The 20,874-nt window shown below is 41.4% G+C and overlaps 19 non-coding genes across 19 annotated transcripts; all 19 read left to right on the forward strand.

Annotated features, from left to right (window-relative positions):
• Positions 1–430: 430 nt before the first annotated feature.
• Positions 431–503, forward strand: TRNAA-AGC (transfer RNA alanine (anticodon AGC)). Its single transcript has one exon. It is a non-coding gene; the product is annotated as a tRNA-Ala (tRNA).
• Positions 504–856: 353 nt separating this feature from the next.
• On the forward strand, positions 857–929 carry TRNAK-CUU (transfer RNA lysine (anticodon CUU)). The gene has a single exon. It is a non-coding gene; the product is annotated as a tRNA-Lys (tRNA).
• Positions 930–1,274: 345 nt separating this feature from the next.
• TRNAA-AGC (transfer RNA alanine (anticodon AGC)) lies at positions 1,275–1,347 on the forward strand. The gene has a single exon. It is a non-coding gene; the product is annotated as a tRNA-Ala (tRNA).
• Positions 1,348–1,999: 652 nt separating this feature from the next.
• On the forward strand, positions 2,000–2,072 carry TRNAA-AGC (transfer RNA alanine (anticodon AGC)). The gene has a single exon. It is a non-coding gene; the product is annotated as a tRNA-Ala (tRNA).
• Positions 2,073–2,843: 771 nt separating this feature from the next.
• Positions 2,844–2,916, forward strand: TRNAA-AGC (transfer RNA alanine (anticodon AGC)). The gene has a single exon. It is a non-coding gene; the product is annotated as a tRNA-Ala (tRNA).
• Positions 2,917–3,687: 771 nt separating this feature from the next.
• On the forward strand, positions 3,688–3,760 carry TRNAA-AGC (transfer RNA alanine (anticodon AGC)). The gene has a single exon. It is a non-coding gene; the product is annotated as a tRNA-Ala (tRNA).
• A 1,078-nt stretch (positions 3,761–4,838) lies between these two features.
• On the forward strand, positions 4,839–4,911 carry TRNAK-CUU (transfer RNA lysine (anticodon CUU)). Its single transcript has one exon. It is a non-coding gene; the product is annotated as a tRNA-Lys (tRNA).
• A 1,496-nt stretch (positions 4,912–6,407) lies between these two features.
• TRNAK-CUU (transfer RNA lysine (anticodon CUU)) lies at positions 6,408–6,480 on the forward strand. The gene has a single exon. It is a non-coding gene; the product is annotated as a tRNA-Lys (tRNA).
• Positions 6,481–6,825: 345 nt separating this feature from the next.
• TRNAA-AGC (transfer RNA alanine (anticodon AGC)) lies at positions 6,826–6,898 on the forward strand. The gene has a single exon. It is a non-coding gene; the product is annotated as a tRNA-Ala (tRNA).
• Positions 6,899–7,976: 1,078 nt separating this feature from the next.
• Positions 7,977–8,049, forward strand: TRNAK-CUU (transfer RNA lysine (anticodon CUU)). The gene has a single exon. It is a non-coding gene; the product is annotated as a tRNA-Lys (tRNA).
• Positions 8,050–8,394: 345 nt separating this feature from the next.
• Positions 8,395–8,467, forward strand: TRNAA-AGC (transfer RNA alanine (anticodon AGC)). Its single transcript has one exon. It is a non-coding gene; the product is annotated as a tRNA-Ala (tRNA).
• A 771-nt stretch (positions 8,468–9,238) lies between these two features.
• Positions 9,239–9,311, forward strand: TRNAA-AGC (transfer RNA alanine (anticodon AGC)). The gene has a single exon. It is a non-coding gene; the product is annotated as a tRNA-Ala (tRNA).
• A 1,496-nt stretch (positions 9,312–10,807) lies between these two features.
• TRNAA-AGC (transfer RNA alanine (anticodon AGC)) lies at positions 10,808–10,880 on the forward strand. Its single transcript has one exon. It is a non-coding gene; the product is annotated as a tRNA-Ala (tRNA).
• Positions 10,881–11,532: 652 nt separating this feature from the next.
• Positions 11,533–11,605, forward strand: TRNAA-AGC (transfer RNA alanine (anticodon AGC)). Its single transcript has one exon. It is a non-coding gene; the product is annotated as a tRNA-Ala (tRNA).
• Positions 11,606–11,958: 353 nt separating this feature from the next.
• On the forward strand, positions 11,959–12,031 carry TRNAK-CUU (transfer RNA lysine (anticodon CUU)). The gene has a single exon. It is a non-coding gene; the product is annotated as a tRNA-Lys (tRNA).
• Positions 12,032–12,802: 771 nt separating this feature from the next.
• On the forward strand, positions 12,803–12,875 carry TRNAK-CUU (transfer RNA lysine (anticodon CUU)). The gene has a single exon. It is a non-coding gene; the product is annotated as a tRNA-Lys (tRNA).
• A 345-nt stretch (positions 12,876–13,220) lies between these two features.
• TRNAA-AGC (transfer RNA alanine (anticodon AGC)) lies at positions 13,221–13,293 on the forward strand. The gene has a single exon. It is a non-coding gene; the product is annotated as a tRNA-Ala (tRNA).
• Positions 13,294–14,371: 1,078 nt separating this feature from the next.
• Positions 14,372–14,444, forward strand: TRNAK-CUU (transfer RNA lysine (anticodon CUU)). Its single transcript has one exon. It is a non-coding gene; the product is annotated as a tRNA-Lys (tRNA).
• Positions 14,445–14,789: 345 nt separating this feature from the next.
• On the forward strand, positions 14,790–14,862 carry TRNAA-AGC (transfer RNA alanine (anticodon AGC)). Its single transcript has one exon. It is a non-coding gene; the product is annotated as a tRNA-Ala (tRNA).
• Positions 14,863–20,874: the final 6,012 nt, after the last annotated feature.

Below are 20,874 nucleotides of genomic sequence, written 5' to 3' on the forward strand. Positions count from 1 at the left end.
ATTTGAGTGGGAGCCCGGCTAGCTCAGTCGGTAGAGCATGACACTCTTAATCTCAGGGTCGTGGGTTCGAGCCCCACGTTGGGCGAAAACGAGTATTTTTTGCTGGATGATTGCATTGGCTCTCATAATATGGTGATTAATCTTGCATTAGACATGCACTAACTCCTAAAAATTGTATCTCCCTTGGTTACTCATTCATGAGAAATGTATCTCCAAGATTAGGTAGGGCCTGAGTCTAGGTTAACATACAGTGATATCACTCCTATTCAAGTACTAAACATGCCAACCTGAAGTGTAAAACATCCCCTAGGTGTAGTTAAGGCATCAGTTAGGAGTGAACTGAACACTCATGTTATGGGCAATTAGACTTAAAATAAAGTGTGGACAGCAGTAACGTTACTTTTGAAATGTGATGCTGAGTGAGCACACAGGGGAATTAGCTCAAATGGTAGAGCGCTCGCTTAGCATGCGAGAGGTAGCGGGATCGATGCCCGCATTCTCCATTCTAAAATTTGCATACATTTTACTTTTTAACTTGTAATTGCCATGGTTGTTGCAGAGTAAGAACAGAAAAGTCACAGATGGCTTTCAAATTTGGTGTCATTATAACAACTAAAGTGGTTTAATCAAAAGTGTTTAGGTATTCTATAGCACGTGAGAGGAATTTGATTTCTTATGCAATCTCAAAATGAAAATTTCACACCTTCCATTTTCATTTCGTCTTATTTTACTTGACATTCTTTCCTCTGAAGGATGTATAAAAGTGAAGTTCCTTGCAAAACAAGAGCAGAGGAATATCCAGAAACGGTTTTCCTTAATAAAAAATGATGAGTCTGCATACCATATTTAAGTGGGAGCCCGGCTAGCTCAGTCGGTAGAGCATGAGACTCTTAATCTCAGGGTCGTGGGTTCGAGCCCCACGTTGGGCGAAAACGAGTATTTTTTGCTGGATGATTGCATTGGCTCTCATAATATGGTGATTAATCTTGCATTAAACATGCACTAACTCCTAAAAATTGTATCTCCCTTGGTTACTCATTCATGAGAAATGTATCTCCAAGATTAGGTAGGGCCTGAGTCTAGGTTAACATACAGTGATATCACTCCTATTCAAGTACTAAACATGCCAACCTGAAGTATAAAACAGCCCCTAGGTGTAGTTAAGGCATCAGTTAGGAGTGAACTGAACACTCATGTTATGGGCAATTAGACTTAAAATAAAGTGTGGACAGCAGTAACGTTACTTTTGAAATGTGATGCTGAGTGAGCACACAGGGGAATTAGCTCAAATGGTAGAGCGCTCGCTTAGCATGCGAGAGGTAGCGGGATCGATGCCCGCATTCTCCATTCTAAAATTTGCATACATTTTACTTTTTAACTTGTAATTGCCATGGTTGTTGCAGAGTAAGAACAGAAAAGTCACAGATGGCTTTCAAATTTGGTGTCATTATAACAACTAAAGTGGTTTAATCAAAAGTGTTTAGGTATTCTATAGCACGTGAGAGGAATTTGATTTCTTATGCAATCTCAAAATGAAAATTTCACACCTTCCATTTTCATTTCGTCTTATTTTACTTGACATTCTTTCCTCTGAAGGATGTATAAAAGTGAAGTTCCTTGCAAAACAAGAGCAGAGGAATATCCACGTTGGGCGAAAACGAGTATTTTTTGCTGGATGATAGCATTGGCTCTCATAATATGGTGATTAATCTTGCATTAGACATGCACTAACTCCTAAAAATTGTATCTCCCTTGGTTACTCATGCATGAGAAATGTATCTCCAAGATTAGGTAGGGCCTGAGTATAGGTTAACATACAGTGATATCACTCCTATTCAAGTACTAAACATGCCAACCTGAAGTGTAAAACATCCCCTAGGTGTAGTTAAGGCATCAGTTAGGAGTGAACTGAACACTCATGTTATGGGCAATTAGACTTAAAATAAAGTGTGGACAGCAGTAACGTTACTTTTGAAATGTGATGCTGAGTGAGCACACAGGGGAATTAGCTCAAATGGTAGAGCGCTCGCTTAGCATGCGAGAGGTAGCGGGATCGATGCCCGCATTCTCCATTCTAAAATTTGCATACATTTTACTTTTTAACTTGTAATTGCCATGGTTGTTGCAGAGTAAGAACAGAAAAGTCACAGATGGCTTTCAAATTTGGTGTCATTATAACAACTAAAGTGGTTTAATCAAAAGTGTTTAGGTATTCTATAGCACGTGAGAGGAATTTGATTTCTTATGCAATCTCAAAATGAAAATTTCACACCTTCCATTTTCATTTCGTCTTATTTTACTTGACATTCTTTCCTCTGAAGGATGTATAAAAGTGAAGTTCCTTGCAAAACAAGAGCAGAGGAATATCCAGAAACGGTTTTCCTTAATAAAAAATGATGAGTCTGCACACCATATTTAAGTAGGAGCCCGGCTAGCTCAGTCGGTAGAGCATGAGATTCTTAATCTCAGGGTCGTGGGTTCGAGCCCCACGTTGGGCGAAAACGAGTATTTTTTGCTGGATGATTGCATTGGCTCTCATAATATGGTGATTAATCTTGCATTAGACATGCACTAACTCCTAAAAATTGTATCTCCCTTGGTTACTCATTCATGAGAAATGTATCTCCAAGATTAGGTAGGGCCTGAGTCTAGGTTAACATACAGTGATATCACTCCTATTCAAGTACTAAACATGCCAACCTGAAGTGTAAAACATCCCCTAGGTGTAGTTAAGGCATCAGTTAGGAGTGAACTGAACACTCATGTTATGGGCAATTAGACTTAAAATAAAGTGTGGACAGCAGTAACGTTACTTTTGAAATGTGATGCTGAGTGAGCACACAGGGGAATTAGCTCAAATGGTAGAGCGCTCGCTTAGCATGCGAGAGGTAGCGGGATCGATGCCCGCATTCTCCATTCTAAAATTTGCATACATTTTACTTTTTAACTTGTAATTGCCATGGTTGTTGCAGAGTAAGAACAGAAAAGTCACAGATGGCTTTCAAATTTGGTGTCATTATAACAACTAAAGTGGTTTAATCAAAAGTGTTTAAGTATTCTATAGCACGTGAGAGGAATTTGATTTCTTATGCAATCTCAAAATGAAAATTTCACACCTTCCATTTTCATTTCGTCTTATTTTACTTGACATTCTTTCCTCTGAAGGATGTATAAAAGTGAAGTTCCTTGCAAAACAAGAGCAGAGGAATATCCAGAAACGGTTTTCCTTAATAAAAAATGATGAGTCTGCATACCATATATAAGTGGGAGCCCGGCTAGCTCAGTCGGTAGAGCATGACACTCTTAATCTCAGGGTCGTGGGTTCGAGCCCCACGTTGGGCGAAAACGAGTATTTTTTGCTGGATGATTGCATTGGCTCTCATAATATGGTGATTAATCTTGCATTAAACATGCACTAACTCCTAAAAATTGTATCTCCCTTGGTTACTCATTCATGAGAAATGTATCTCCAAGATTAGGTAGGGCCTGAGTCTAGGTTAACATACAGTGATATCACTCCTATTCAAGTACTAAACATGCCAACCTGAAGTATAAAACAGCCCCTAGGTGTAGTTAAGGCATCAGTTAGGAGTGAACTGAACACTCATGTTATGGGCAATTAGACTTAAAACAAAGTGTGGACAGCAGTAACGTTACTTTTGAAATGTGATGCTGAGTGAGCACACAGGGGAATTAGCTCAAATGGTAGAGCGCTCGCTTAGCATGCGAGAGGTAGCGGGATCGATGCCCGCATTCTCCATTCTAAAATTTGCATACATTTTACTTTTTAAGTTGTAATTGCCATGGTTGTTGCAGAGTAAGAACAGAAAAGTCACAGATGGCTTTCAAATTTGGTGTCATTATAACAACTAAAGTGGTTTAATCAAAAGTGTTTAGGTATTCTATAGCACGTGTGAGGAATTTGATTTCTTATGCAATCTCAAAATGAAAATTTCACACCTTCCATTTTCATTTCGTCTTATTTTACTTGACATTCTTTCCTCTGAAGGATGTATAAAAGTGAAGTTCCTTGCAAAACAAGAGCAGAGGAATATCCACGTTGGGCGAAAACGAGTATTTTTTGCTGGATGATAGCATTGGCTCTCATAATATGGTGATTAATCTTGCATTAGACATGCACTAACTCCTAAAAATTGTATCTCCCTTGGTTACTCATTCATGAGAAATGTATCTCCAAGATTAGGTAGGGCCTGAGTATAGGTTAACATACAGTGATATCACTCCTATTCAAGTACTAAACATGCCAACCTGAAGTGTAAAACATCCCCTAGGTGTAGTTAAGGCATCAGTTAGGAGTGAACTGAACACTCATGTTATGGGCAATTAGACTTAAAATAAAGTGTGGACAGCAGTAACGTTACTTTTGAAATGTGATGCTGAGTGAGCACACAGGGGAATTAGCTCAAATGGTAGAGCGCTCGCTTAGCATGCGAGAGGTAGCGGGATCGATGCCTGCATTCTCCATTCTAAAATTTGCATACATTTTACTTTTTAACTTGTAATTGCCATGGTTGTTGCAGAGTAAGAACAGAAAAGTCACAGATGGCTTTCAAATTTGGTGTCATTATAACAACTAAAGTGGTTTAATCAAAAGTGTTTAGGTATTCTATAGCACGTGAGAGGAATTTGATTTCTTATGCAATCTCAAAATGAAAATTTCACACCTTCCATTTTCATTTCGTCTTATTTTACTTGACATTCTTTCCTCTGAAGGATGTATAAAAGTGAAGTTCCTTGCAAAACAAGAGCAGAGGAATATCCAGAAACGGTTTTCCTTAATAAAAAATGATGAGTCTGCATACCATATTTGAGTGGGAGCCCGGCTAGCTCAGTCGGTAGAGCATGAGACTCTTAATCTCAGGGTCGTGGGTTCGAGCCCCACGTTGGGCGAAAACGAGTATTTTTTGCTGGATGATTGCATTGGCTCTCATAATATGGTGATTAATCTTGCATTAGACATGCACTAACTCCTAAAAATTGTATCTCCCTTGGTTACTCATTCATGAGAAATGTATCTCCAAGATTAGGTAGGGCCTGAGTCTAGGTTAACATACAGTGATATCACTCCTATTCAAGTACTAAACATGCCAACCTGAAGTGTAAAACATCCCCTAGGTGTAGTTAAGGCATCAGTTAGGAGTGAACTGAACACTCATGTTATGGGCAATTAGACTTAAAATAAAGTGTGGACAGCAGTAACGTTACTTTTGAAATGTGATGCTGAGTGAGCACACAGGGGAATTAGCTCAAATGGTAGAGCGCTCGCTTAGCATGCGAGAGGTAGCGGGATCGATGCCCACATTCTCCATTCTAAAATTTGCATACATTTTACTTTTTAACTTGTAATTGCCATGGTTGTTGCAGAGTAAGAACAGAAAAGTCACAGATGGCTTTCAAATTTGGTGTCATTATAACAACTAAAGTGGTTTAATCAAAAGTGTTTAGGTATTCTATAGCACGTGAGAGGAATTTGATTTCTTATGCAATCTCAAAATGAAAATTTCACACCTTCCATTTTCATTTCGTCTTATTTTACTTGACATTCTTTCCTCTGAAGGATGTATAAAAGTGAAGTTCCTTGCAAAACAAGAGCAGAGGAATATCCACGTTGGGCGAAAACGAGTATTTTTTGCTGGATGATAGCATTGGCTCTCATAATATGGTGATTAATCTTGCATTAGACATGCACTAACTCCTAAAAATTGTATCTCCCTTGGTTACTCATGCATGAGAAATGTATCTCCAAGATTAGGTAGGGCCTGAGTATAGGTTAACATACAGTGATATCACTCCTATTCAAGTACTAAACATGCCAACCTGAAGTGTAAAACATCCCCTAGGTGTAGTTAAGGCATCAGTTAGGAGTGAACTGAACACTCATGTTATGGGCAATTAGACTTAAAATAAAGTGTGGACAGCAGTAACGTTACTTTTGAAATGTGATGCTGAGTGAGCACACAGGGGAATTAGCTCAAATGGTAGAGCGCTCGCTTAGCATGCGAGAGGTAGCGGGATCGTTGCCCGCATTCTCCATTCTAAAATTTGCATACATTTTACTTTTTAACTTGTAATTGCCATGGTTGTTGCAGAGTAAGAACAGAAAAGTCACAGATGGCTTTCAAATTTGGTGTCATTATAACAACTAAAGTGGTTTAATCAAAAGTGTTTAGGTATTCTATAGCACGTGAGAGGAATTTGATTTCTTATGCAATCTCAAAATGAAAATTTCACACCTTCAATTTTCATTTCGTCTTATTTTACTTGACATTCTTTCCTCTGAAGGATGTATAAAAGTGAAGTTCCTTGCAAAACAAGAGCAGAGGAATATCCAGAAACGGTTTTCCTTAATAAAAAATGATGAGTCTGCACACCATATTTAAGTGGGAGCCCGGCTAGCTCAGTCGGTAGAGCATGAGACTCTTAATCTCAGGGTCGTGGGTTCGAGCCCCACGTTGGGCGAAAACGAGTATTTTTTGCTGGATGATTGCATTGGCTCTCATAATATGGTGATTAATCTTGCATTAGACATGCACTAACTCCTAAAAATTGTATCTCCCTTGGTTACTCATTCATGAGAAATGTATCTCCAAGATTAGGTAGGGCCTGAGTCTAGGTTAACATACAGTGATATCACTCCTATTCAAGTACTAAACATGCCAACCTGAAGTGTAAAACATCCCCTAGGTGTAGTTAAGGCATCAGTTAGGAGTGAACTGAACACTCATGTTATGGGCAATTAGACTTAAAACAAAGTGTGGACAGCAGTAACGTTACTTTTGAAATGTGATGCTGAGTGAGCACACAGGGGAATTAGCTCAAATGGTAGAGCGCTCGCTTAGCATGCGAGAGGTAGCGGGATCGATGCCCGCATTCTCCATTCTAAAATTTGCATACATTTTACTTTTTAACTTGTAATTGCCATGGTTGTTGCAGAGTAAGAACAGAAAAGTCACAGATGGCTTTCAAATTTGGTGTCATTATAACAACTAAAGTGGTTTAATCAAAAGTGTTTAGGTATTCTATAGCACGTGAGAGGAATTTGATTTCTTATGCAATCTCAAAATGAAAATTTCACACCTTCCATTTTCATTTCGTCTTATTTTACTTGACATTCTTTCCTCTGAAGGATGTATAAAAGTGAAGTTCCTTGCAAAACAAGAGCAGAGGAATATCCACGTTGGGCGAAAACGAGTATTTTTTGCTGGATGATAGCATTGGCTCTCATAATATGGTGATTAATCTTGCATTAGACATGCACTAACTCCTAAAAATTGTATCTCCCTTGGTTACTCATTCATGAGAAATGTATCTCCAAGATTAGGTAGGGCCTGAGTATAGGTTAACATACAGTGATATCACTCCTATTCAAGTACTAAACATGCCAACCTGAAGTGTAAAACATCCCCTAGGTGTAGTTAAGGCATCAGTTAGGAGTGAACTGAACACTCATGTTATGGGCAATTAGACTTAAAATAAAGTGTGGACAGCAGTAACGTTACTTTTGAAATGTGATGCTGAGTGAGCACACAGGGGAATTAGCTCAAATGGTAGAGCGCTCGCTTAGCATGCGAGAGGTAGCGGGATCGATGCCTGCATTCTCCATTCTAAAATTTGCATACATTTTACTTTTTAACTTGTAATTGCCATGGTTGTTGCAGAGTAAGAACAGAAAAGTCACAGATGGCTTTCAAATTTGGTGTCATTATAACAACTAAAGTGGTTTAATCAAAAGTGTTTAGGTATTCTATAGCACGTGAGAGGAATTTGATTTCTTATGCAATCTCAAAATGAAAATTTCACACCTTCCATTTTCATTTCGTCTTATTTTACTTGACATTCTTTCCTCTGAAGGATGTATAAAAGTGAAGTTCCTTGCAAAACAAGAGCAGAGGAATATCCAGAAACGGTTTTCCTTAATAAAAAATGATGAGTCTGCATACCATATTTGAGTGGGAGCCCGGCTAGCTCAGTCGGTAGAGCATGAGACTCTTAATCTCAGGGTCGTGGGTTCGAGCCCCACGTTGGGCGAAAACGAGTATTTTTTGCTGGATGATTGCATTGGCTCTCATAATATGGTGATTAATCTTGCATTAGACATGCACTAACTCCTAAAAATTGTATCTCCCTTGGTTACTCATTCATGAGAAATGTATCTCCAAGATTAGGTAGGGCCTGAGTCTAGGTTAACATACAGTGATATCACTCCTATTCAAGTACTAAACATGCCAACCTGAAGTGTAAAACATCCCCTAGGTGTAGTTAAGGCATCAGTTAGGAGTGAACTGAACACTCATGTTATGGGCAATTAGACTTAAAATAAAGTGTGGACAGCAGTAACGTTACTTTTGAAATGTGATGCTGAGTGAGCACACAGGGGAATTAGCTCAAATGGTAGAGCGCTCGCTTAGCATGCGAGAGGTAGCGGGATCGATGCCCGCATTCTCCATTCTAAAATTTGCATACATTTTACTTTTTAAGTTGTAATTGCCATGGTTGTTGCAGAGTAAGAACAGAAAAGTCACAGATGGCTTTCAAATTTGGTGTCATTATAACAACTAAAGTGGTTTAATCAAAAGTGTTTAGGTATTCTATAGCACGTGAGAGGAATTTGATTTCTTATGCAATCTCAAAATGAAAATTTCACACCTTCCATTTTCATTTCGTCTTATTTTACTTGACATTCTTTCCTCTGAAGGATGTATAAAAGTGAAGTTCCTTGCAAAACAAGAGCAGAGGAATATCCAGAAACGGTTTTCCTTAATAAAAAATGATGAGTCTGCATACCATATATAAGTGGGAGCCCGGCTAGCTCAGTCGGTAGAGCATGACACTCTTAATCTCAGGGTCGTGGGTTCGAGCCCCACGTTGGGCGAAAACGAGTATTTTTTGCTGGATGATTGCATTGGCTCTCATAATATGGTGATTAATCTTGCATTAAACATGCACTAACTCCTAAAAATTGTATCTCCCTTGGTTACTCATTCATGAGAAATGTATCTCCAAGATTAGGTAGGGCCTGAGTCTAGGTTAACATACAGTGATATCACTCCTATTCAAGTACTAAACATGCCAACCTGAAGTATAAAACAGCCCCTAGGTGTAGTTAAGGCATCAGTTAGGAGTGAACTGAACACTCATGTTATGGGCAATTAGACTTAAAACAAAGTGTGGACAGCAGTAACGTTACTTTTGAAATGTGATGCTGAGTGAGCACACAGGGGAATTAGCTCAAATGGTAGAGCGCTCGCTTAGCATGCGAGAGGTAGCGGGATCGATGCCCGCATTCTCCATTCTAAAATTTGCATACATTTTACTTTTTAACTTGTAATTGCCATGGTTGTTGCAGAGTAAGAACAGAAAAGTCACAGATGGCTTTCAAATTTGGTGTCATTATAACAACTAAAGTGGTTTAATCAAAAGTGTTTAGGTATTCTATAGCACGTGAGAGGAATTTGATTTCTTATGCAATCTCAAAATGAAAATTTCACACCTTCCATTTTCATTTCGTCTTATTTTACTTGACATTCTTTCCTCTGAAGGATGTATAAAAGTGAAGTTCCTTGCAAAACAAGAGCAGAGGAATATCCACGTTGGGCGAAAACGAGTATTTTTTGCTGGATGATAGCATTGGCTCTCATAATATGGTGATTAATCTTGCATTAGACATGCACTAACTCCTAAAAATTGTATCTCCCTTGGTTACTCATTCATGAGAAATGTATCTCCAAGATTAGGTAGGGCCTGAGTATAGGTTAACATACAGTGATATCACTCCTATTCAAGTACTAAACATGCCAACCTGAAGTGTAAAACATCCCCTAGGTGTAGTTAAGGCATCAGTTAGGAGTGAACTGAACACTCATGTTATGGGCAATTAGACTTAAAATAAAGTGTGGACAGCAGTAACGTTACTTTTGAAATGTGATGCTGAGTGAGCACACAGGGGAATTAGCTCAAATGGTAGAGCGCTCGCTTAGCATGCGAGAGGTAGCGGGATCGATGCCTGCATTCTCCATTCTAAAATTTGCATACATTTTACTTTTTAACTTGTAATTGCCATGGTTGTTGCAGAGTAAGAACAGAAAAGTCACAGATGGCTTTCAAATTTGGTGTCATTATAACAACTAAAGTGGTTTAATCAAAAGTGTTTAGGTATTCTATAGCACGTGAGAGGAATTTGATTTCTTATGCAATCTCAAAATGAAAATTTCACACCTTCCATTTTCATTTCGTCTTATTTTACTTGACATTCTTTCCTCTGAAGGATGTATAAAAGTGAAGTTCCTTGCAAAACAAGAGCAGAGGAATATCCAGAAACGGTTTTCCTTAATAAAAAATGATGAGTCTGCATACCATATTTGAGTGTGACCCCGGCTAGCTCAGTCGGTAGAGCATGAGACTCTTAATCTCAGGGTCGTGGGTTCGAGCCCCACGTTGGGCGAAAACGAGTATTTTTTGCTGGATGATTGCATTGGCTCTCATAATATGGTGATTAATCTTGCATTAGACATGCACTAACTCCTAAAAATTGTATCTCCCTTGGTTACTCATTCATGAGAAATGTATCTCCAAGATTAGGTAGGGCCTGAGTCTAGGTTAACATACAGTGATATCACTCCTATTCAAGTACTAAACATGCCAACCTGAAGTGTAAAACATCCCCTAGGTGTAGTTAAGGCATCAGTTAGGAGTGAACTGAACACTCATGTTATGGGCAATTAGACTTAAAATAAAGTGTGGACAGCAGTAACGTTACTTTTGAAATGTGATGCTGAGTGAGCACACAGGGGAATTAGCTCAAATGGTAGAGCGCTCGCTTAGCATGCGAGAGGTAGCGGGATCGATGCCCGCATTCTCCATTCTAAAATTTGCATACATTTTACTTTTTAACTTGTAATTGCCATGGTTGTTGCAGAGTAAGAACAGAAAAGTCACAGATGGCTTTCAAATTTGGTGTCATTATAACAACTAAAGTGGTTTAATCAAAAGTGTTTAGGTATTCTATAGCACGTGAGAGGAATTTGATTTCTTATGCAATCTCAAAATGAAAATTTCACACCTTCCATTTTCATTTCGTCTTATTTTACTTGACATTCTTTCCTCTGAAGGATGTATAAAAGTGAAGTTCCTTGCAAAACAAGAGCAGAGGAATATCCACGTTGGGCGAAAACGAGTATTTTTTGCTGGATGATAGCATTGGCTCTCATAATATGGTGATTAATCTTGCATTAGACATGCACTAACTCCTAAAAATTGTATCTCCCTTGGTTACTCATGCATGAGAAATGTATCTCCAAGATTAGGTAGGGCCTGAGTATAGGTTAACATACAGTGATATCACTCCTATTCAAGTACTAAACATGCCAACCTGAAGTGTAAAACATCCCCTAGGTGTAGTTAAGGCATCAGTTAGGAGTGAACTGAACACTCATGTTATGGGCAATTAGACTTAAAATAAAGTGTGGACAGCAGTAACGTTACTTTTGAAATGTGATGCTGAGTGAGCACACAGGGGAATTAGCTCAAATGGTAGAGCGCTCGCTTAGCATGCGAGAGGTAGCGGGATCGATGCCCGCATTCTCCATTCTAAAATTTGCATACATTTTACTTTTTAACTTGTAATTGCCATGGTTGTTGCAGAGTAAGAACAGAAAAGTCACAGATGGCTTTCAAATTTGGTGTCATTATAACAACTAAAGTGGTTTAATCAAAAGTGTTTAGGTATTCTATAGCACGTGAGAGGAATTTGATTTCTTATGCAATCTCAAAATGAAAATTTCACACCTTCCATTTTCATTTCGTCTTATTTTACTTGACATTCTTTCCTCTGAAGGATGTATAAAAGTGAAGTTCCTTGCAAAACAAGAGCAGAGGAATATCCAGAAACGGTTTTCCTTAATAAAAAATGATGAGTCGGCACACCATATTTAAGTGGGAGCCCGGCTAGCTCAGTCGGTAGAGCATGAGACTCTTAATCTCAGGGTCGTGGGTTCGAGCCCCACGTTGGGCGAAAACGAGTATTTTTTGCTGGATGATTGCATTGGCTCTCATAATATGGTGATTAATCTTGCATTAGACATGCACTAACTCCTAAAAATTGTATCTCCCTTGGTTACTCATTCATGAGAAATGTATCTCCAAGATTAGGTAGGGCCTGAGTCTAGGTTAACATACAGTGATATCACTCCTATTCAAGTACTAAACATGCCAACCTGAAGTGTAAAACATCCCCTAGGTGTAGTTAAGGCATCAGTTAGGAGTGAACTGAACACTCATGTTATGGGCAATTAGACTTAAAATAAAGTGTGGACAGCAGTAACGTTACTTTTGAAATGTGATGCTGAGTGAGCACACAGGGGAATTAGCTCAAATGGTAAAGCGCTCGCTTAGCATGCGAGAGGTAGCGGGATCGATGCCCGCATTCTCCATTCTAAAATTTGCATACATTTTACTTTTTAACTTGTAATTGCCATGGTTGTTGCAGAGTAAGAACAGAAAAGTCACAGATGGCTTTCAAATTTGGTGTCATTATAACAACTAAAGTGGTTTAATCAAAAGTGTTTAGGTATTCTATAGCACGTGAGAGGAATTTGATTTCTTATGCAATCTCAAAATGAAAATTTCACACCTTCCATTTTCATTTCGTCTTATTTTACTTGACATTCTTTCCTCTGAAGGATGTATAAAAGTGAAGTTCCTTGCAAAACAAGAGCAGAGGAATATCCAGAAACGGTTTTCCTTAATAAAAAATGATGAGTCTGCATACCATATATAAGTGGGAGCCCGGCTAGCTCAGTCGGTAGAGCATGAGACTCTTAATCTCAGGGTCGTGGGTTCGAGCCCCACGTTGGGCGAAAACGAGTATTTTTTGCTGGATGATTGCATTGGCTCTCATAATATGGTGATTAATCTTGCATTAAACATGCACTAACTCCTAAAAATTGTATCTCCCTTGGTTACTCATTCATGAGAAATGTATCTCCAAGATTAGGTAGGGCCTGAGTCTAGGTTAACATACAGTGATATCACTCCTATTCAAGTACTAAACATGCCAACCTGAAGTATAAAACAGCCCCTAGGTGTAGTTAAGGCATCAGTTAGGAGTGAACTGAACACTCATGTTATGGGCAATTAGACTTAAAACAAAGTGTGGACAGCAGTAACGTTACTTTTGAAATGTGATGCTGAGTGAGCACACAGGGGAATTAGCTCAAATGGTAGAGCGCTCGCTTAGCATGCGAGAGGTAGCGGGATCGATGCCCGCATTCTCCATTCTAAAATTTGCATACATTTTACTTTTTAAGTTGTAATTGCCATGGTTGTTGCAGAGTAAGAACAGAAAAGTCACAGATGGCTTTCAAATTTGGTGTCATTATAACAACTAAAGTGGTTTAATCAAAAGTGTTTAGGTATTCTATAGCACGTGAGAGGAATTTGATTTCTTATGCAATCTCAAAATGAAAATTTCACACCTTCCATTTTCATTTCGTCTTATTTTACTTGACATTCTTTCCTCTGAAGGATGTATAAAAGTGAAGTTCCTTGCAAAACAAGAGCAGAGGAATATCCACGTTGGGCGAAAACGAGTATTTTTTGCTGGATGATAGCATTGGCTCTCATAATATGGTGATTAATCTTGCATTAGACATGCACTAACTCCTAAAAATTGTATCTCCCTTGGTTACTCATTCATGAGAAATGTATCTCCAAGATTAGGTAGGGCCTGGGTATAGGTTAACATACAGTGATATCACTCCTATTCAAGTACTAAACATGCCAACCTGAAGTGTAAAACATCCCCTAGGTGTAGTTAAGGCATCAGTTAGGAGTGAACTGAACACTCATGTTATGGGCAATTAGACTTAAAATAAAGTGTGGACAGCAGTAACGTTACTTTTGAAATGTGATGCTGAGTGAGCACACAGGGGAATTAGCTCAAATGGTAGAGCGCTCGCTTAGCATGCGAGAGGTAGCGGGATCGATGCCTGCATTCTCCATCCTAAAATTTGCATACATTTTACTTTTTAACTTGTAATTGCCATGGTTGTTGCAGAGTAAGAACAGAAAAGTCACAGATGGCTTTCAAATTTGGTGTCATTATAACAACTAAAGTGGTTTAATCAAAAGTGTTTAGGTATTCTATAGCACGTGAGAGGAATTTGATTTCTTATGCAATCTAGAAATGAAAATTTCACACCTTCCATTTTCATTTCGTCTTATTTTACTTGACATTCTTTCCTCTGAAGGATGTATAAAAGTGAAGTTCCTTGCAAAACAAGAGCAGAGGAATATCCAGAAACGGTTTTCCTTAATAAAAAATGATGAGTCTGCATACCATATTTGAGTGGGAGCCCGGCTAGCTCAGTCGGTAGAGCATGAGACTCTTAATCTCAGGGTCGTGGGTTCGAGCCCCACGTTGGGCGAAAACGAGTATTTTTTGCTGGATGATTGCATTGGCTCTCATAATATGGTGATTAATCTTGCATTAGACATGCACTAACTCCTAAAAATTGTATCTCCCTTGGTTACTCATTCATGAGAAATGTATCTCCAAGATTAGGTAGGGCCTGAGTCTAGGTTAACATACAGTGATATCACTCCTATTCAAGTACTAAACATGCCAACCTGAAGTGTAAAACATCCCCTAGGTGTAGTTAAGGCATCAGTTAGGAGTGAACTGAACACTCATGTTATGGGCAATTAGACTTAAAATAAAGTGTGGACAGCAGTAACGTTACTTTTGAAATGTGATGCTGAGTGAGCACACAGGGGAATTAGCTCAAATGGTAGAGCGCTCGCTTAGCATGCGAGAGGTAGCGGGATCGATGCCCGCATTCTCCATTCTAAAATTTGCATACATTTTACTTTTTAACTTGTAATTGCCATGGTTGTTGCAGAGTAAGAACAGAAAAGTCACAGGTGGCTTTCAAATTTGGTGTCATTATAACAACTAAAGTGGTTTAATCAAAAGTGTTTAGGTATTCTATAGCACGTGAGAGGAATTTGATTTCTTATGCAATCTCAAAATGAAAATTTCACACCTTCCATTTTCATTTCGTCTTATTTTACTTGACATTCTTTCCTCTGAAGGATGTATAAAAGTGAAGTTCCTTGCAAAACAAGAGCAGAGGAATATCCAGAAACAGTTTTCCTTAATAAAAAATGATGAGTCTGCATACCATATTTAAGTGGGAGCCCGGCTAGCTCAGTCGGTAGAGCATGAGACTCTTAATCTCAGGGTCGTGGGTTCGAGCCCCACGTGAGGTTCCGTGTGAGACGGGACGGCACTTTTTGGGTGGTGACGAATATGGACGAGTGTGGTATCTATGAACCGCAAATGACGAGTACAGTGGGTGTGCGAAGTTTCGCTATGCAGCCTTGTACGGTTCGTCTCATTTTTGTGTTCGTTCATTCGAACCCTCGGGTTCCATTTTAGATACAGCGTCCATTTTGTTTTCTTGCCCTCAAGTAGCCAGCGAACGGGCTTTTGTCCGTTTCGTGACCCTGGGACTGTCAAGATAGTATGAAGGACACGTGTTTCTTTGAGGTGACTTTTATGACGAGGGGAATGACACGAGTAAGGCAGATGGCCCCGCTCGAGGCTCATCTTGCCGCTCCGGTCTATTGTTTCAGTCACGCATACATTAGACACGAGGTCTTTGATCCCTCTCTCGAGTTTCCTTTATTGCCTCTAGCATTCTCTTCTAACCTGTTGTGCATCCTCATCCTTTCCTCGCATCCTGTTTTCCGTCCTTCCTCTTAATGTGTTTATTGCGGAGGGGATATGTTTTTACAGTTGGGAACCGGCAAGACTGTTGTAATTATGTTCCGGCCTCCTGAAACATGAACGCGACCCTTTTTGAAGTTTATTGTGGGAACTGAGTTGTAACCTTTGTTCGCCATACTGCGCTATGGCAAAAACGTGTATAAAAGGAGCGACCCACTTCTATGAATTTGAAGCAGTCTCCGAGAACCTACAGGCTGTGTACTTCTTGTGACTTCTGTATCCCTGCAGTAAATAAACGCTGATCTCTGACGTCACTGGAAGTGTCCCGTGTCTCTGTGTCTTGTACGCCAGAACAGGTAACCTACGAAGGTTTCAGGTGTTGTCCCCTGGCACCGCTGGGTCTTAAGAAAACCCAGTCCTTCAGTTGGCGCCCAACGTGGGGCGACATCAACGGTACCGGTCCAAAGCCCGACGATCGTGAGGAACTTCGTGTGAAATCTCCGAGGGAAGGTGCACCCCGCTTCATCGATCCAGTTGTCGAAATAAGTGGCCCGACGTCCTTTCCGCGAAGATCCCCGCCTCCTGACGGCTGCGACGGACCGATGCCCTGACTGTCGACCTGTTTGGTGCCTGGCGTAGTCCTTTGTACGGCGAGACGATAGACGGGCCTTCCTGGTGACGCCATTGCTCTTTCTCAGTTAAGTATTTGTGGGTCGCTCCCAGTGTTGCTTTGTTGGTTGCATGGTTCCATTGCATTTGTGGTTCTTAGTTGTTGGTTCTTAGTTGTTGGGTTTATTTGACGATTGCAATTGCCAAAAACCGAGGGTCTTGCATTTTTGCGAGGACATCGTAATTCGATAGCCGTTGAAGTTTGTATACTCGGTTAGTGTGCACGATGCCTGGCCGTAGTACTTTGTTTGGGTTTCTCAAATGTTGCAGCATGGATTCCCGGCTGGAGGATTCCTGCCCGATACCTCCGGTTGGAACTCCGCTTTATGAGCTCTATAGTCGCCATGGCGTGGGTCCTATCGTATATAATGAATATTGGGTTCGCTATACTAAAAAGGATGGTGTCCTTAGTTGGCCACCTCATGGCAGTTTTGAGACTGCCATTTTAGATAACTTGGAAGCGAAATTGTTTAAAAAGAAAGCTAGGCCGGCCATGTTTGATTCCTTCCGGTTATGGCGGAAAGAGGCCAAGCAGAAAGAAATCAAACAGAACAAGAAAAATAAACGAGAAGGTGTCATTACGGTGATGCGCAATGCAGAACGGTATCAGTTAGACAGAAACGAGAAGGAGCAAGAAGTTAGTGCTCGGCTTCACCATATGTCGGTGGACAAATGTTACCCGACGCTACCTTCTACGATCGATAAGACAGGAGAAGAATCGGTGGAAGATTCGCTTTTGTCTTATCTGATGAAATCGCCACCTCCTTATGCTCCTGATGTTATGGGTCTTGTTAATCCCCCTCTTCCTCAACCTGCTGTTTTGGCGGCTGCTGGTCAGCCCGCCGTTCCTCCTGTACTCCCGAATCCCCTTGGGCCACAGATCGTACATCCCCTTGGTCCGGTTTCTCTCCCTATTGCGCCTTTCCCAGTCCCTCCTCAGTCTGTTGTTCCCGCTACTCCTGCTGCTGCATCTACCTCTACTGTTTCTGCCCCTATGGCTGCTACACCTTCGTCTTCTTCCTCCTCCCCTTCTGTTCGTAACCGTCTCTTGACTGCTGTTGCTTCTCTTTATTCTCCGTTCTTTGGGCCGATACTTGGCTCGACTCTTTCGGATGTTGCTCAAAGACGTAGTCAGCTTCCTGATGATAGGGAGCGTGAATCATTGGTAAAAACGGCGCGCAGATGGATTCGCAACCCTGTTAGATACACCCCACGTGTGGTGTTCGAAACATTTTCTCAGTTCAATGCGCCCACGCAACGATTTGTGTTCGAAGAATTGTGTAAGTCATTAAAAGAGGAGTGGGATGATGATATGGCTGATGATATGCCACCTGAGGTTTCCGAGCTACAGCTCCGGTTTGCCACGGGTGTCATTGTAGGTGATAAAGTCCGCGAGGCTTTAGAACGTTTGCTATCCTTTCGATGTACAGTGCAACCACGCGCACTGTTTAAGGACGCGACCACGGAATGGATGGCACAACCTGGTCAGTATCCAATGCGAGAAGTTCCCCCAGTATGGATGCCAGGCGATGCTGCTGCTAACCCTCCTGTCCAACCGCACTTCCAGAGAGTGTGGATACACCTCCCTTGGAAGCGGTCGGAAGTTTTGCAAGTGAAGCAATCACTACCCGATCCTCGTAAGAACCCTGCGGGTTATTATAAGGAGTTGTCCCAATTGGTGGATGCTACAGTTATGAACCTAGCCGATATTGATATGTTGTTCGGTAATGTGGTGCCTCAGCCGGTTTGGGCGAAAATCCGTCATGAGAATCATGTAGCCGAGTTAGGCGGTGACTGGGCTGCCCTTACAGCGGCAGATGCCCGGCAGGTTGGTGGGGCTAAACCTGAACAGGTTATTGCGGCTTTGCCCCAGAGGATTATTACCCTCATGAAGACGCTTATGCCAGCGATGCGCGTCAATTGGGACAAACTATCAGCATGCAGGCAAAAGAAGGATGAAAGTGTGTCCGACTTCTTTACTAGGTTCGAAGAGGCGTTCCTTGATCATAGTGGTCAGGATATGGGTTCTGAGGGTGGTCAACGGTTGTTCGTTGACAAATTTGTATCGAATTTGTTGCCCGACTTGAGCAACAAGTTGAAGAATTCTGAGAGTGCGTGGGCTGTTTCTACCACTGCCCAAATATTGGCTACGGCCCAATATTATGAGAATAGAGAAAAAGAGGAAAGTGAGCGTGCAGAAAAGAAAACTAAGGATCTCAAAACTAAGGTCTTGTTGCAGCAAGCTTATCCTCCGCGTTCGAATTTTAGTGATGTGCAGCAGCCAATTAGATCGCAACCACAGTTTTCTAAACCACAGCAGCGCAATGCTTCGCCTGCGCCCCGCACTGTGCTGAGATATAATCAGTGCGCATATTGTCATGGGGAAGGTCATTTTAAGTTCGATTGTCCGGTTTTACGTGATAGGGCTAATGGTGTGTCGGCTCGGGGAGGACGTGGTGGTCCTCAACAGACTTCTCGTGGTAGAGGTCGCGGAGTTACCCAGAACCAGACCGAACGCTTTGCGACGTTTTCGGATTCGCAGAATTGTTTCGATCGACGCGAATCATCGTCTGATCGGTCTGCACAGTATCATGTGGACGATCATTATGTTGAGTGTGATGTTGATGCGGATGGTATCTACTAGGACAGCCGTAGACAAAGGAGGGGAGAAGTATCAGTTCCGGTTGATCAGAAAGGGCCCTATGTTGCAGTAGCCACTTTGGGCGTTGTTGAGCCTTTTCTGTTGGACACTGGTGCAGCGAAAAGTTCCATCATGCATTCTAAACTCCCTGGCGCGCCTTTGTCTGGCTTAACGAATGTCTCCGTTGGATTTTCTGGCGCCCCTGTTAGCAATCCGGTCTCCAGCCCTTTGCCCCTTACAATTGGGTCTCATGAGCTGGAAGCTCCTTTGATTTTGACTACTGGTTGTGGTGAGAATCTTTTGGGCTTAGATCTGTTGAAGAGGCTACATGCGACTCTGTACTGTTCTCCTACGGGTGTGGAGCTTACGTTGGGTAAGAGCGTATTTTCCCCTATGTATTTGTCGATCGACAGACTCCCCCCGGAATTGAGGTCTCTTCCAGATTCCTTGTGGGCAACAGGTCCCAATGATGTGGGCCTGTTGGATATACCATCTTATGTTGTCCAACTAAAAGTGGGTGCGCGGTTGCCACGTATACCTCAGTATCGTATCTCCCTTGATGGCGAACGGGCACTGTTAGCGATCATTTACGATCTGATCGGCAAAGATGTTATTGAGGAGACACGAGGTAATGTGTGCAATAGTCCCGTGTTGCCTATTCTGAAACGAACGGATCCCTCCAAGCCTCCCGTGTATCGTTTAGTTATCGATTTGCGAGAGGTAAACAAAGTTGTTGTTCCACAGTTTCCTGTGGTACCAGACATTACAGCTTTACTGACTCTGATTCCAGCCACTGCATCATGGTTCTCGGTCATCGATCTGAAGAATGCGTTCTTCAGTATTCCGATTGCTGTAGAGAGCAGAGATTTGTTTGGTTTCTCATTAGGTGGGCGTAGCTTCAGATTCAAACGCGCTCCACAGGGCTACTGTGAGAGTCCATCAATCTACAGCCAAGCTCTTAAGAGTCAACTTGATGCGTTTGTGTTACCGGCTGGTGCAGCTTTGATTCAGTACGTTGATGATCTGTTAATTGCTGCTGACACTGAACAGCTTTGTAAAGTCGCTACAGTGTCTTTGTTACAGCACCTTTGCGACTTGCATCATAAAGTGTCGCCTTCCAAACTACAATATTGTTGTCAAGAAGTAACCTACCTCGGTCACTTATTGTCAAAGGCGGGAAGAAGGTTGACCCCTGAAAGAATTGCAGCAATTGCTCGAATGACTGTGCCGACAACTCAGAGAGATGTGCGTGCCTTTTTAGGTATCACGTCGTACTGCAGACAGTGGATCCCGAACTTTTCACTGTTAGCGAAACCATTGGTAGCTCTCACGTGCAAGGACGTTTCGACTCCTTTGCCTTGGACGGAGGAATGTCAGAAAAGTTTTTCTGAACTACGTGATGCACTGTGTTCGGCTCCTGTGTTAGGTACTCCTGATTACAGTAAGCCTTTCACATTATACGTCCATGAGAGGGATGGTTGTGCGTTGAGTGTCCTAACGCAACAATTTGGTGATAAGCAGCGTCCGTGTGCATATTTTTCCTCGACCTTAGACCCGGTAGCTAGAGCGTTGCCAAGTTGCTTGAGGGCGACGGCGGCAGCTGCGGCGTCTATTCGACAATCCGCAGGTTTGGTCATGGACAATATGCTCATAGTAATGGTTCCGCATGCAGTCGATACGCTCTTGAATCGGACAAAGACTCAACATCTAACGAGTGCACGGTTGTCTGGGTATGAGCTTACCCTTTTGGCAAGTCATATTCAGATTAAGCGCTGTAACGTACTGAATCCGGCGACATTGTTGCCGATTAATATAG

The sequence above is a fragment of the Triturus cristatus genome, chromosome 4_1, assembly GCF_964204655.1.
Source record: "Triturus cristatus chromosome 4_1, aTriCri1.1, whole genome shotgun sequence".
Taxonomy (NCBI): domain Eukaryota; kingdom Metazoa; phylum Chordata; class Amphibia; order Caudata; family Salamandridae; genus Triturus; species Triturus cristatus.